The sequence below is a fragment of the Protopterus annectens genome, chromosome 4.part1 (assembly GCF_019279795.1).
Source record: "Protopterus annectens isolate FY-2018-M chromosome 4.part1, PAN1.0, whole genome shotgun sequence".
In the NCBI taxonomy this organism is placed as follows: Eukaryota; Metazoa; Chordata; order Ceratodontiformes; family Protopteridae; genus Protopterus; species Protopterus annectens.
In genome coordinates, this window is record NC_056734.1 from 191,641,735 (window position 1) to 191,655,180 (window position 13,446).

Here is a 13,446-nt window from a genome sequence, read left to right on the forward strand (position 1 = left end):
AAGGGAGACCTCTTGTATGTTCACTTAGTGAGCTGGATTCAGGTTGATGTCTGGAAGCACAAGTGCTAGACAGAGCAGGAAGCAATGAGAGGTTTATGCTCTGAGCTCACAATAAGAGGGTATGGGCAACAGGCATTGAACTGACTATGAAGTGGGTTAAGAGGATCAGAAAGAATCTAAGCACATACCAAGCTGCAGTAATGGCTGTGAGGGAGGGAAGTGGAATTTTGCACTACCAGTGACATTAATGCTCACTACACTAAGATAAGGGATGGAAAAGTACAAAAGATATCCAAGAGGATGGGTTGCCAGATGCTTCATAATACCATTCAGACAAAACATGGCTTCCTTTCATACCACCCAGTAAAACACTCCCCCCCACTCCAAAAGCCAAAACATGGCTTCATATTGTGCCATCCAATAAAACATTCCCCCACTACACAAGTCAAAACAGGCTTCTTATCATACCATCCAATAAAACAATCCCCCCATCACACAAGTCAAAACGCAAAACAAGGCGTCCTGTTATACCACCCAATAAAACACACACCCAACTCCACAAGTCAAAACATGGCTTCCTATCATACCCAATAAAACACACCCCATCTCCACAAGTCAAAACATAGTTTCCTATCCAAGAGGATGGGTTGCCTGAAGCTTCATAATACCATTCAGATAAAACATGGCTTCCTTTCATACCACCCAGTAAAACACTCCCTCCACTCCAAAAGCCAAAACATGGCTTCATATCATGCCATCCAATAAAACATTCCCCCGACTACACAAGTCAAAACAGGCTTCTTATCATACCATCCAATAAAACATTCCCCCCACTACACAAGTAAAAAAAATGGCTTCCAATCATGCCACCCAATAAAACACCCCCCACTCCATAAGTCAAAACATGGCTCCCTGTCATACCACCTAATAAAAAATGCCATCCACTCCACAAGCTAAATCACAAGTGTCTATATTACATAATCGAGCTTTTAAAAGTTCAAATGTCATATGGTCGACACCATATGATTGAACTTTTAAAAATTCAAAAATGTAATAAAAAAAATAAACCAAAGAAAAAACCTACCTGAATGGTTTAAGCAGTGGGCATTCCCCCCCTGCACCTCCCACGCTGGGGACTGCAGCCACTACACCCCCCACTCTTTAAATATGCCAACTCTGAGATCGCATTACAGTGCAGAAAAGGGAAATCTTCCTATTCTGCACTGTACGGAGATCTCCATTGAAATGTTCAAATGTTTAAAAGTTCAATCATATGGTGTCGACCATATGATGTTCGAACTTTTAAGAGTTCGACAACATGATATAGACCCAATCACAAGTACCCATCTCAGCTCCCAGTCAAAACATGAAACACCAAAACTGTTTCTTATTGAATTTGTGGTAACCATTTGAATTGTCAGGAACCACTACAGTGAGTCCCAAAAGGTGGGGATTGAATGGCCTAAAGATCAGGCTTACATATAGATATACTAGGTCTGAGATGCCATTTCTAGGAATATTCCCTTTATGGCAATCTCAGAGTTTGTATATTTAAGTTTGGGGGGTTGTGGGAGGCTTCACTCCCTTCAAGATTAGTTTAAAGGAGAAAATTGATTTTTGAGATGCGCACTTCTCATGCATTTTTTGGTCCTTTTTTTCCGTCTTGTTGGCACTCAGCATTTTGAGTGCCAAAATTTCAATAGGGAGCCTGGAATGGTATCAGATGATGTATCTCCATATGTAACATTCTACCTCATCTTGCTGCATTTTACTTGTGGTCACGTATGTTTTTCGTGTTTGGTGAAGCAACCATGGCATTTATTGGAGGTGTTGTCTAGGAAAGTTGGGTAGTGAGGTCTGATGAATCACTTGAAGATCAGATATGAAAAATAAAGATTTTGGTATGTATCAGGTCACTCCTTATGACACTTGAAGCAGGTTATATTTTATGAATCCTTCTACTTGATAAATCTTATGGCAGGGCAGGTATGGGGTCATTTTATTTATATATTTATTGCCTTTTTGTTTACGGGGAAAGTCTGACTGGGCACAAGTCTCATTTTCAGAGGAGACCTGGGGAGAAGAACTCCACATAAAATACATATTTACAACAAACAACAGTACAAATGAAACATTTTAAGCAATACTTTGAGGGTAGTATTGAGACAAATAGTAAAGACATTTATCATATACTTTAGAAGTTATATTATTTTACATACGTGAAAGACATGTTAACATGTAATAATGGAGATACAAGAGAAATTATAATGCACATGGTCTGTATATGTATATTAACATTAATTAGGTAGTACATCACTAGAGCAGGAACAGAAAACAGAGGAAGAAGAAGGGCATAGGAAGAAATAATCAAGACAAGCATAAGCTGAAAAAGTTCTGATAGTGGAAAGGTTGAGATAACATTAGTTAGGTAAGATGATGAGGTGGGTTATAAGGGGGTATTAGTAAAGGGGGTATTAGTAGGATAGGAATAAGGATATAGGTTACTTGGAGGAGCAAGAGTGGGGATGAAGTAGACATGGATAAGATACGTGAAAGCATCAGGGTGATTGACAGAGAGATTGGCAATGGAAGAAAAACAGAAAGAAAGGTGGGTTTGTTAAGGGTTTATTTTGTTAAGGGTCTATGCCTGTTCTTCCCTGAATTATAAGTCATCTGTATAAGGGGACATGGCCTTACACATGGTTATACTGTGGCATTTTTTGATGTACTTCTATGATTTTCTGCATTTTTGTTCTTTGGTTTATTTCTGTTGAGATTTCTGTGAGAGATTTCTGTAATTTGATTCTTTTGTAAAGACCGTGAGTGAGTCGGCAGTAAATATTTAGACTACTTTCCAGTCAGCTGATTTTCAATATACTCTGTCGTCTGCAAACAATGTTGAAATATATCTTTACATGTCCTTATTTTAGATGTTTAGCTTTGCCACAAAAATTACCTTCATTTCCACGGATTATTTATTTTGTTGCAATAAGGTTACATTAATGATGGACCCTACTCCATTCATCCTTGTTACATTCGTCCCCACTTCAGTCCTCTACCCTAGCCCTAGCCCCCTCACTCTCCATCCCCCAGTTTCTCTCAAATCACCTATAATTTAATCATCAGCCTAATAACCACTCACACTTAATTCACTACTCATCATAATAACACTTCAAATATCACTGTCCTTCTGCTGTTCATATCTTCTATAACCTGTTTCCTGTTTCTAACAGATATACTTTGTACTATCCCACCTCTTCATGTCTCTGTACTTTTCTTATTAACATCAGATCTGAAATAACTGTAATCTTCTGATGTTAATTCCCCAGCCATCATAGAAAACTATACCTCCTGTTTTCTCTCTCAGTCTAACAGCATTTAACCACCTAGTTTCTCATTCACTGCTCTTCTAGCATATTCTCTCAGACTCTTTGCCCACTTCTTATATCACTACCATCTCTTATGTTGTCCTCTATACTATTGCTCCTCTCATGAAATTCCTTGAGTAAGGGCAATCTTACCTCCTGCACCGTTGTTTTATCCCCAACTTTCTCAATACCCATCCATCCAAAATGTCTGACTATTGTCTGCTCATTCTTATATCAGTGTGATGACATCCATCCAAACCCTGGCTCACAACAAAACCCCCTAAATCTGTTAGTACCCCAAATAACACCTTCTCAGTTAACTTCCCACACCTATCAAAGAAAACAGGCCTTCATCTCTATAACATAAATCTTTACAGTATACAGAGCAAGATACCTGAATTACATGCCTAGATAAATCACCACACCACAGAGTGCATTGACAACTGAAACCTGGTTAAAACAAAATATAAAGGATGAAGAAATTGTCCCACCAAGCTATAATATTATCAGATTGGACATAAAAAGTAGAAAATATAATGTAGTTGCCATCATCTACCTAAACAAGCTATCTCTCTCTCTCTCTCCCCCTCAGTACCTGCTGCGCTTGAAGAATTAATTGCCTGTGTTACATTAACAAAAATTGGTAAACGGGTAATATTGCAATAGGAAATAACTGACAAACAGACAACATGTTCTTAGTTACTCAGCATCTCATACAAAGGACACACAGAGGAGTGTAGAACCCCCTATCTTTCCTTAAAATGCAATGCACCAAATAATCTGCAATCAAAAATGGCACTGCAGTATCAGCACTCCATATACATGGTGTGGGAGTAGAATTCAAAGTCTTCTGTACCAAAGGCAATTATGCTACTAACACTGCTTTCAAATTCTACAGCACAAACAGTGACTGCCATTTTCTAAACAAAACAGTTAGTTGCACATTGAAAACAGACTTAGCATAAGCAACAGTAAACCTCTTCATCTGAAACTCGCAATTCCATGAAAATGCACTGAAACTCATAATTACCTGAAAATGTACTGAAACTCAAACTCTCAATTCTGTCAGCAGTCTGGTAGTTGGTGTAGAGGATTCAGGCTCTTGTCTCCACAGAAGCTCACAATACCTTCAGCAGTCTGATAGTTGATGTACAGGATTCAGGCTCATGTCTCCTGTAACCATGTTACAGGGTCAAGCCTGATTAAGTTAATAGACTAACCTGTCCCCCCCTCAACTAAGGCATTACATACCATGCCTCCATACCTCTCAGTCTCTTAGCACAAGAACTCCGGACAAATCCTAAAATAATGGAGGGTGTGGAGGACAAAGGCCCCAAAATAGGTACAGATTATACATATTGTTCTTATAGATTTAGAAAGTTGCTAGAATAATAGCATTTGTTTCAGCATGCATTTTTTGAAGGAAATGAAGTCTGAAACTCAAATGTATGACATTATTTAATTATTTAAGTCCTCAGTGATTTGCCAGAAAACCACACATTTTATGAGGAATAGGCCAAAAATCTGGACATTCTGCAACAATTTGGACATTTGAGAGGTATTATGCATACCTCTCAACCTCTTAGTACAAAAAAATCTGGAAAAAGACTAAAATAGTGGAGATACAATGCCCCAAAAATAGGGATAGACTTCAAGATTTACTACTGATCCTGAAACACACACATGGTCAACCCGAAAACAAGAATATGGAACACTGAAAAGTGGCCAAGTGGAAACTGAATACATAGACACCTGTAGTTCGATGTATTCAACATAGCAGGAGATGACGTCAGTCACTCATTCTATGCAGCTTACCATACAGTGGGATTCCACAGTCAACAGTATGTGTATTTTGCTATTGCCCCCCTGCACCCCCCACACCCCCTGCAAATTATATACACCAACTCCAAGATCACACTACAGTGAGAAAATGGGTTAATTCTCTGATCCACACTGAATCACAATCTCCGTTCACAATGCTGAACTCAGATAATCAAATTACACTACCTATTCACTGTAGTGTAGTCAATGCTTTCTGGTTCACCATTCTGCCCATTTGAAAAGTGCCTTTTGACCGCATGCTGATCGAGCACAGGCACTTTGCTAATTCAATAGTAAAATGATTTTAAATATTGCTCTTTTTAACTTAGAAAGTTGCTAGAATAATAGGATTTGTGTTAGCATGTATTTTCTAAAGGATATGAAGTCTGAAACTCATATATATGTGATTATTAAATGACTTCAGTCATCTGTGATTTGCCAGAACACCACACATTTTTTTTGAGAAATAGACCAAAGTTATGAGGCTAAACCTGGACATTTCAGAGGTATGTTAAACACACACACACACACACACACACACACACACACACACACACACACACACACACACACACACACACACACACACACAAACACACACACACACACACATGCCAACACAGTCAATTTAAGGCAAAGGGAAACAAGAGTTATTTGATGCCTTCTATACCTCCTCTATAAAAGGAAAGGCTAATTTAAATTCCGCATGTAAGTGCAGAATGGGTTTATCCACTTTGGCATGCATGCAATGCACACGTGGTCATCCTTAAAGGAGAGAATTTCACCACTGTGGTGTTAAGAAGCATTTATTTATTTATTTATTTATTTTATGTTGTAGCCTTCTGGCTAGTGTCCCCCTGTAGTCACAGGGACCTAGGTGACTACCTATGTTACCTAATGCTATATCCATTTCTGTGTATAATCAGTAAATATGGATCCCTATCAGTTGATCAAGCTTTCAGAAACTTGGAATTCATATGGTCGAGACCATATGATCGAGTTTTTGAAAACTCAAAGCTTTTGAATGGAGATTGCATTACAGCGAGGACTGGGAATGTTACCCTTTTCTTTACTGTAGTGCGATCTCAGAGTTGATGTATATAATTTGCAGAGGGTGTGGGGGGCTTGCCCCCTGTATAAATGTTAAATGTAAAAAAAAAAAGTCGATTTTTGTGTTTTTTTCTTTTTGATGTTCGAGGTTTTGGAAACTTGATCATATGGTCTCCTCTGTATGAATCTTGAGTTTCTGAAAACTCGATCATCTGACACAGATCCATGTATGTATGTATATATAAAAAAAATTATATATATATATATATATATATATATATATATATATATATATATATATATATATATACACTCCTAGGTAACATTGCCATTGCTGCACTGCTGACAGATGTTACACTGAACCTCTTCAAGGATCTAACAAGAAACTATTCTACTTGGTGATTTCAACATTGACTGCAAACAGTAGCTAATGAGGGATGTATGTTATTTGATCTAAAACACATTTCATCGAAAAAAAAACACTGTCCCAATAGACTTAAAACACATTTAATTAAAAACACAAATGATTAAATCACACACAATGAAGAAATGTGTTAGGCTATAGAAAATCGCTGCTGGTGTAGTTTTGGATTATAAGAATTCTAATACAAATTAGTGTTGATTGGTATTTGTACCTTGATAATGTCGACTATTATGTTGTACCTCCATCTTGATAAGTCCGTGTGTTTGTCTGCCAGCAGTGATGTAAGGTATGAGTAGCATTTCCTTTTATCTGTGGTTGTATGACTGAAGAGTTATTATATTTAAGTAAGGGGGTGTGGGGAAAAGCCCCCCCCCCAATTTGGCCTCCTGTAAAAAAGCTTTTGTTGGTATAATTAAGTTATATGAAATTTTCAATGAAAATTGTTTCACTCATTTGTGTTTTTAATGAGATGTGTTTTGAATAAATTATGACAATGTTTTTCAGTGTTTTTTTTTTCAATGAGTCATATTTTGGGTCAAATAAAACATACTCCTAATGAGACCTCAATTACCATCATAAACCTATGTGGCTTTACCCAGCTCATCTCCACGCACCATATATAACACAAATACAAGAATAACTCTACTATTGTTTGGATCCTGACCAACACTCCTAAGAACATTATACCAAGTGGGTCCCTCCCTGGCACCTTTAGTGAGCACACTCCAACCTTTATCACCCAAGATTAGTGCAATATATACTGACACCATCATTATAACCAAGTAAGAAACCTACATAATTTCCACAAAGACAATTTTATTGCTAATCTAAAGTTACTTAAACTGCAAATCATTACATGTCGTCCACATGGATGAAGCAGTGTCCCTATTTAATGCAGCTTTCCTAAATGTTCTGAACTAGCAGACCCTATTAGAACTAAACTAATTAAATCAATTCCAGCTCCATGGCTAACTAAGCAAACTAAAACCTTAAAGAAGCAAAGGGAGAAAGCATGGAAATGGTTAAAAACCAAAACTGAACTTAACCTCCAAAACAATAAGCACCTTAGAAACAAAACTAAGTACAAAATAAAACATGACAAGAACGCTTACTACACAAAACTCCAAATTAGAAATCAGAACAACCTCAAACTGTTCTGGTCCTGAGTCAACCACCTGCTGCACCCTGGCCATGTTACCCAACCTACCTCCTCCACAATCTCACAAATGATTGGTACAGAATCATCATTCAACTCATATTTCATAGACGGTTACCTTGGTATTAAAAACTCTCTCTCTAAAAGATTGCCACCCTCCCCAGCTTATCTAACAATTACTAACTCCTGCTTCTTTCCTGTTGTCAGAAAACTCCTTTTGGTACTTAAACCTACCACTCTGGCTTCTGGTAACTTACCTGTAGAGTACATCAAAATAGCAGCATATGCCATAACACATCCGATTTTAATTTTAATTAACCGCTCCATAAAAGAAAGTCATGCACCTGCTTGTGGAAGGATCATGAACTCTGCCACTCTATAAAGGCAGAAACTTCACTGACTTCTCCAGCTACAGACCAATTTCCATTCTGTCCCTCCATCCAAAATACTAGAAAAATGTATTCCAATCCATCTTCTCAAATTCATCACAAACAACAACCCACTACCCTCCACACAGCGTGGTTTACATATATAGAATAGTACTACCATAGCCCTTCTTAGTTTTGTTACTAACATAAACCACAACAGAAATATCGGCAACCTGACATCAACAGTATTCCTCAAACTGTCCAAAGCATTTGGTACAGTCTCTCATACTAGGCTGATTCAAAAATGTGCTTTACAAGGACTGGATACTTTCTCCTCTTTTTTCCTTGTCTCAGTAGGAGTACCGCAAGGATCAATCCTTGGACCCCTACTCTTTAACATAGTCATTAATAAACTATACACAGCCAGAAAACAAGTCACCATTGCACAATACTCATCTACACAGTTAAAAGCCTTGATGAGTTTTCAAAGTTAACCCAGGAATCTCTCTTCTCCATTGAAGCCTGGCTTCCAACTCCCAACTGTTCTTGAATCCCAAAAAATATAATGTAGTTCTATTTACCCCCAAACATCTTTCTAACTGGAAAACAGTTTTCACCCTAACCTCAAACAGCACAAAAAATACAACTTGTATCCAATACTAAGATGCTAGATGTCACCGTTGATAAGTAATTAAATGTGACTACCTTATAAAAGAAGTAGTTAGTAAAGGCCATCAGAAGTGAACCTTGCTGTTATCTTTTTATTTAACAAATTCTACAAGAAAGCAAATCTCCTCCATTCTGTTCCTGAACTGATTAACCTACAAGTCTCAAAATCCAACTTCCTAGAGCAATGTTATATTACAATCATAACATTTCCCCACCAGTTTACCCTATAAAGAACACCACTGTCTTGCTTTTAATTTTTTTCAAGGCTAGAACTACTTTACTAGTTATCCATGTCACAGCTATAAACCACACAAGAAGTCATCTACAAACCTAGCCATTTCCCTATCGTAAGTAACACTCTTCAGTGTTACGGCCCAGATAGAGAGCTCTGCTAATCTATTTCTCCATGGAATCCCATCTAATAATTTGGCAGCTGACTCTGTGTCATCTTCCTATGTAGCTAGACTGTGGAACTCCTGGTCCCACTACTTAGACAAAATGATAACAAACGTTTCAAACCTTAACTCAAACAACACTTACTGGATACTTGGCTTTGTTCTTGTTCCATACCATGCAAGCAGCACACTGCCTTCACTTCTCTCATGACTCATATCCTAATTTATAAAACTATTATATTTAACATTCAGCAGCTCTTCCTCCATTTTATTTCTCCTTTTCTCTGTTCTCTACTCTCACTAGTACTCCTTTTTTTCCCTCCTCTCTGGTTCTACTACTGTGTTGTCTGTTTTTTTCCTGATATTTTTCAGTCTGCCTTTCCTTCCCTCATTTCTCTTTTCCAAATCCACTTACCTCATCTCCTGTAGATCTAGACCTTACCTGTTCTCAACTCCAGTCTGTCTGGCTATTACTAGACATCTCCTCTCTACTATCCCTATTTATGTTCTGTACTGTATTTCAGCCACTATCCTTTTCTGCTCTGATACTGCTATGCCACTGTATATGAAAGTGACTGACTTCAAAATTGATTTACCATGGAATCTGCTTTGTACATATAATTGTGAAAAATCATAAATGCAATTTACTGAAAATCTGTAAGAGTAACTTCTGCCTTGCAACTCTTGGTTCAAAAGTCACTTTGATTATGTTATTCTATTAAGAAAATTATTTTAACTTTTTTCTTCTTTGTGGACTTTGTCCTTTTCAGATTGATATATGGAACTTTTCTCTTTGGGCCTCTACTGAAAAGAGGTTTACTTTTGCTGTCCCAGTTGGACTGTCCTGGTAAGCAAATGGAAATAAATAAATAAATACATTTCTTCAAGAAATTATTTGTCCTTATAGCTTACCTCATCTGGCAGATGCATTCAACACAATAACTTATGAGAGAATGATAAATAAACTCAGAGATCTAAAGGTAAACAAAAGCATAATAATTTGGATCCAGAGATGGCTACATAGTCATAAACAGATAAGAAGATGAATACTACTATAACCTCCATTGCCTGTCCCCAGTGAAGTCCATCAAGGCTCTGTCTTGGGGTCACTCCTTTTTGGCATATTTTTCCTAAGGCATCACACTGACTCCATTGTCTGTCTCACCAGATATGCAGACAGCTGCAACCTTGGAGCATTGTCTTTAGCACTCTGGCAAGGCCTCCTTTTAATTAGAACTTAACATTTCATTCAAATAGAACAATAGAAATGAATTTGTCTTCAATGTGAGAAAAATGCAGCATTCTGTCATTTCATCCGACAAAGGAATGCAGCATTCTGTCATTTCATCCGACAAAGGAATGCAGCATTATGTCATTTCATCCAACAAAGGAATGCAGCATTCTGTCATTTCATCCGACAAAGGAATGCAGCATTATGTCATTTCATCCAACAAAGGAATGCAGCATTCTGTCATTTCATCTGACAAAGGAATGCAGCATTCTGTCATTTCATCTGACAAAGGAATGCAGCATTCTGTCATTTCATCTGACAAAGGAATGCAGCATTATGTCATTTCATCTGACAAAGGAATGCAGCATTTTGCCATTTCATCCGATAAAGGAATGCAGCATTCTGTCATTTCATCTGAAAAAGAAAAAAGAAGAAGGAAAAATGCCAGCTTAAGTATATTAACAGGCGATAACTAAAATCTGGCAAATTAGTAAAAGACCTTGGAGCCTAGATGCTATCTTCTTACGTGATACTCATATAGCTCTACCATCTACAAAACACATGGACTTCCTGGCCTGATTTCCAGGGCATCAAGTGCAGCGCCGGGGGTAATCAATACTCTCTAGATAGATCTTATTAGACCAAATGTAGAATACTGATCCCTGGTCTCTTGTCTAACTGCATTCCATCTGATGCAATTATAGAAAGTACAAAGATTCCTTGAAAACAAAACCAAATAGCCTCAAGGCTTGTCTTACATCCAAAGACTACAGCAAATCTCTGTTCTCTGTATCTCATCACTTTCTTACATATGACCTAAGTTTGATATACAGAGAATTAAAGTATCCCTTACTATTTTATACTATTTGCTTCGAGTACCTCCTGTAACTGGAGCAGACTAGGACATCTGGCCTCAAACCATTAGTTGTAAATATTTGTACTTTTAGTTTTGATTAAACATTGGCATCAGTAATATTCTCATCTAAAGCACTTTTACTTGAATTATCCTGCTAAAAGAAGCTACCAAAACTTGTAAATAAGCTGAACATTGTATTTGCCCAAATTTTGTCACTTATGATAGTCAAGCCCCAAAGTACATGCCTCAATGTTACTTTAAGATTTTGTAAATGTGGTACTGCCTACACTTTATCACTTATGACATACTCACGTCAGAGCATTGTTTATTAAAAACTCCTTCATATATGTCACCTATAACTCAGTGACACTACCTCACCTGTCATTTAAGTGGGTGCTGTTCATATGTATTATTTGTAACTTCTTCACTTTTGTTATATTCCCAGGATGAGCATGGACATGGCCTACTGAGATCAGTGCTCTTCCTTGCTTAATGAATTAAAAACAAAATAAAATAATAAAATAAAATAAAACATCTGTACTATGAAATGTAAGAACTTCATCTTTTAACAGCTGCCATGCCCATAGACTAAATCCCTGTCACAGTAAAACATGACACCAGCAATCCCTACTTTCAAAAAGGAACTAGCTGAGTACATGGGTATCCATAAGTATTATCATGGGTCTGGGATGTCAAGCTCCTCAATAGTCAACACACCTTGGGCTTAGTCACCAAACCTTTGAAACAGTCACCTTATAAGGTTCAAAACCTAAAGCTGCCTTAAGCATTAGGAAGGTAGTATAGGCATGATTTCAGACAAAAGGCTCATATCAGTGGAAATATTCATACTGGTACAATCCTTCTCTGCTAGTGGCACTATGGGTATTTGTTTGTTCATTTATTGATAATCAAATTATTAACTGTGTGCCTGGTAACTGGTAAATCCTGTAGGCCCAAAGATATTTTTATAGAATACAAAGAGAGCAAGCGCTAGACAGGTATACAGCACAATTGATAAAAAGAGCTACTGAAAATTTACAGTTGCATATACATCACTTTTATATACATCTGATACACAGAAAGTACAACAATGTGTGTGCCACATTTATCTAAGTGCACCTGAATATTGCTTACAAAGCAACTAATTGGAGCAACAATCTTTGCTCTGGCGCTCTATATTAGGACAATTAAAGTCTGTGCCATGTTCTGCTGTGTCCTGTTATTGTTCCGTCATCTTGATGTGATCAGTTCTTTCTCTACATTATATAGACGATACAATAAATTACCATCTTTTAGACCTCACATAAAATAACATAAACAAGTCTACATACAGCACATGTAATGTTACTGATAAATATCTTCCAAAACACAAGCTTTTCCCCACAGTCATACAAAACCTTATGACAAAGAAATATAATTCAGATTAGTAAAAACAAATATTGTATTTCCACAAGGCATTACTCATAATTTTATGTTAGCAATAGCTGTCTTGTTTACTTTGTTTAAAATGAACCTATGGGATACAAATAATGTTTACCAGGTTGAATTTAACAACATGGGACAATGTCACTTTTTGGACAGTGCTAGCATAGAACCTCTGGCCTCTGTTTCCCACCACCAGTGCTGTGCTGTCTATGCTGTGTTGCTATGCCAGTATAATAAGGATTTATTTCTTCTTAAATATCTTGGCATTCATTTTCCTATGTATAACTTCCTTTGGGGATCATTTAATGTCATCTTCAAATGAACTCTATTGTACTTTTGGCATCTTGCATACCTGATCTAAACAGTGTCACAGACCTACTCATACACTACTGTGCTGTATACTTTTTGCAGCAGTTTGTAAAATGTGGTTTCAGTAGTATAAAGTTTATATATTGTATATAATGCCAGTAAGTCCACCTTTTATGATACAAGTGCTACTCTAACTCTAAAAATGTACTTTAAAATAGGAAGCCTCAACAGTTTATTGCTATAGGGTTACACTAGATATTGTACGTTTTTACTGTTATTGTCTGGACTTTGACATTTTTACTCGTTCTGTGTTGGTCTTTATATTTAATACTTAGCTGAAATATACCCCAGTTAGTATTACAGTATTAACATTC

General features: G+C 37.1%; 1 protein-coding gene across 1 annotated transcript in view; it reads left to right on the plus strand.

Moving 5' to 3' along the window:
- LOC122800812 (macrophage colony-stimulating factor 1 receptor-like) overlaps positions 1–13,446 on the plus strand; it is an 875,741-nt gene that overhangs the window by 221,837 nt on the left and 640,458 nt on the right. The gene's annotated exons all lie outside the window — the stretch shown is intronic.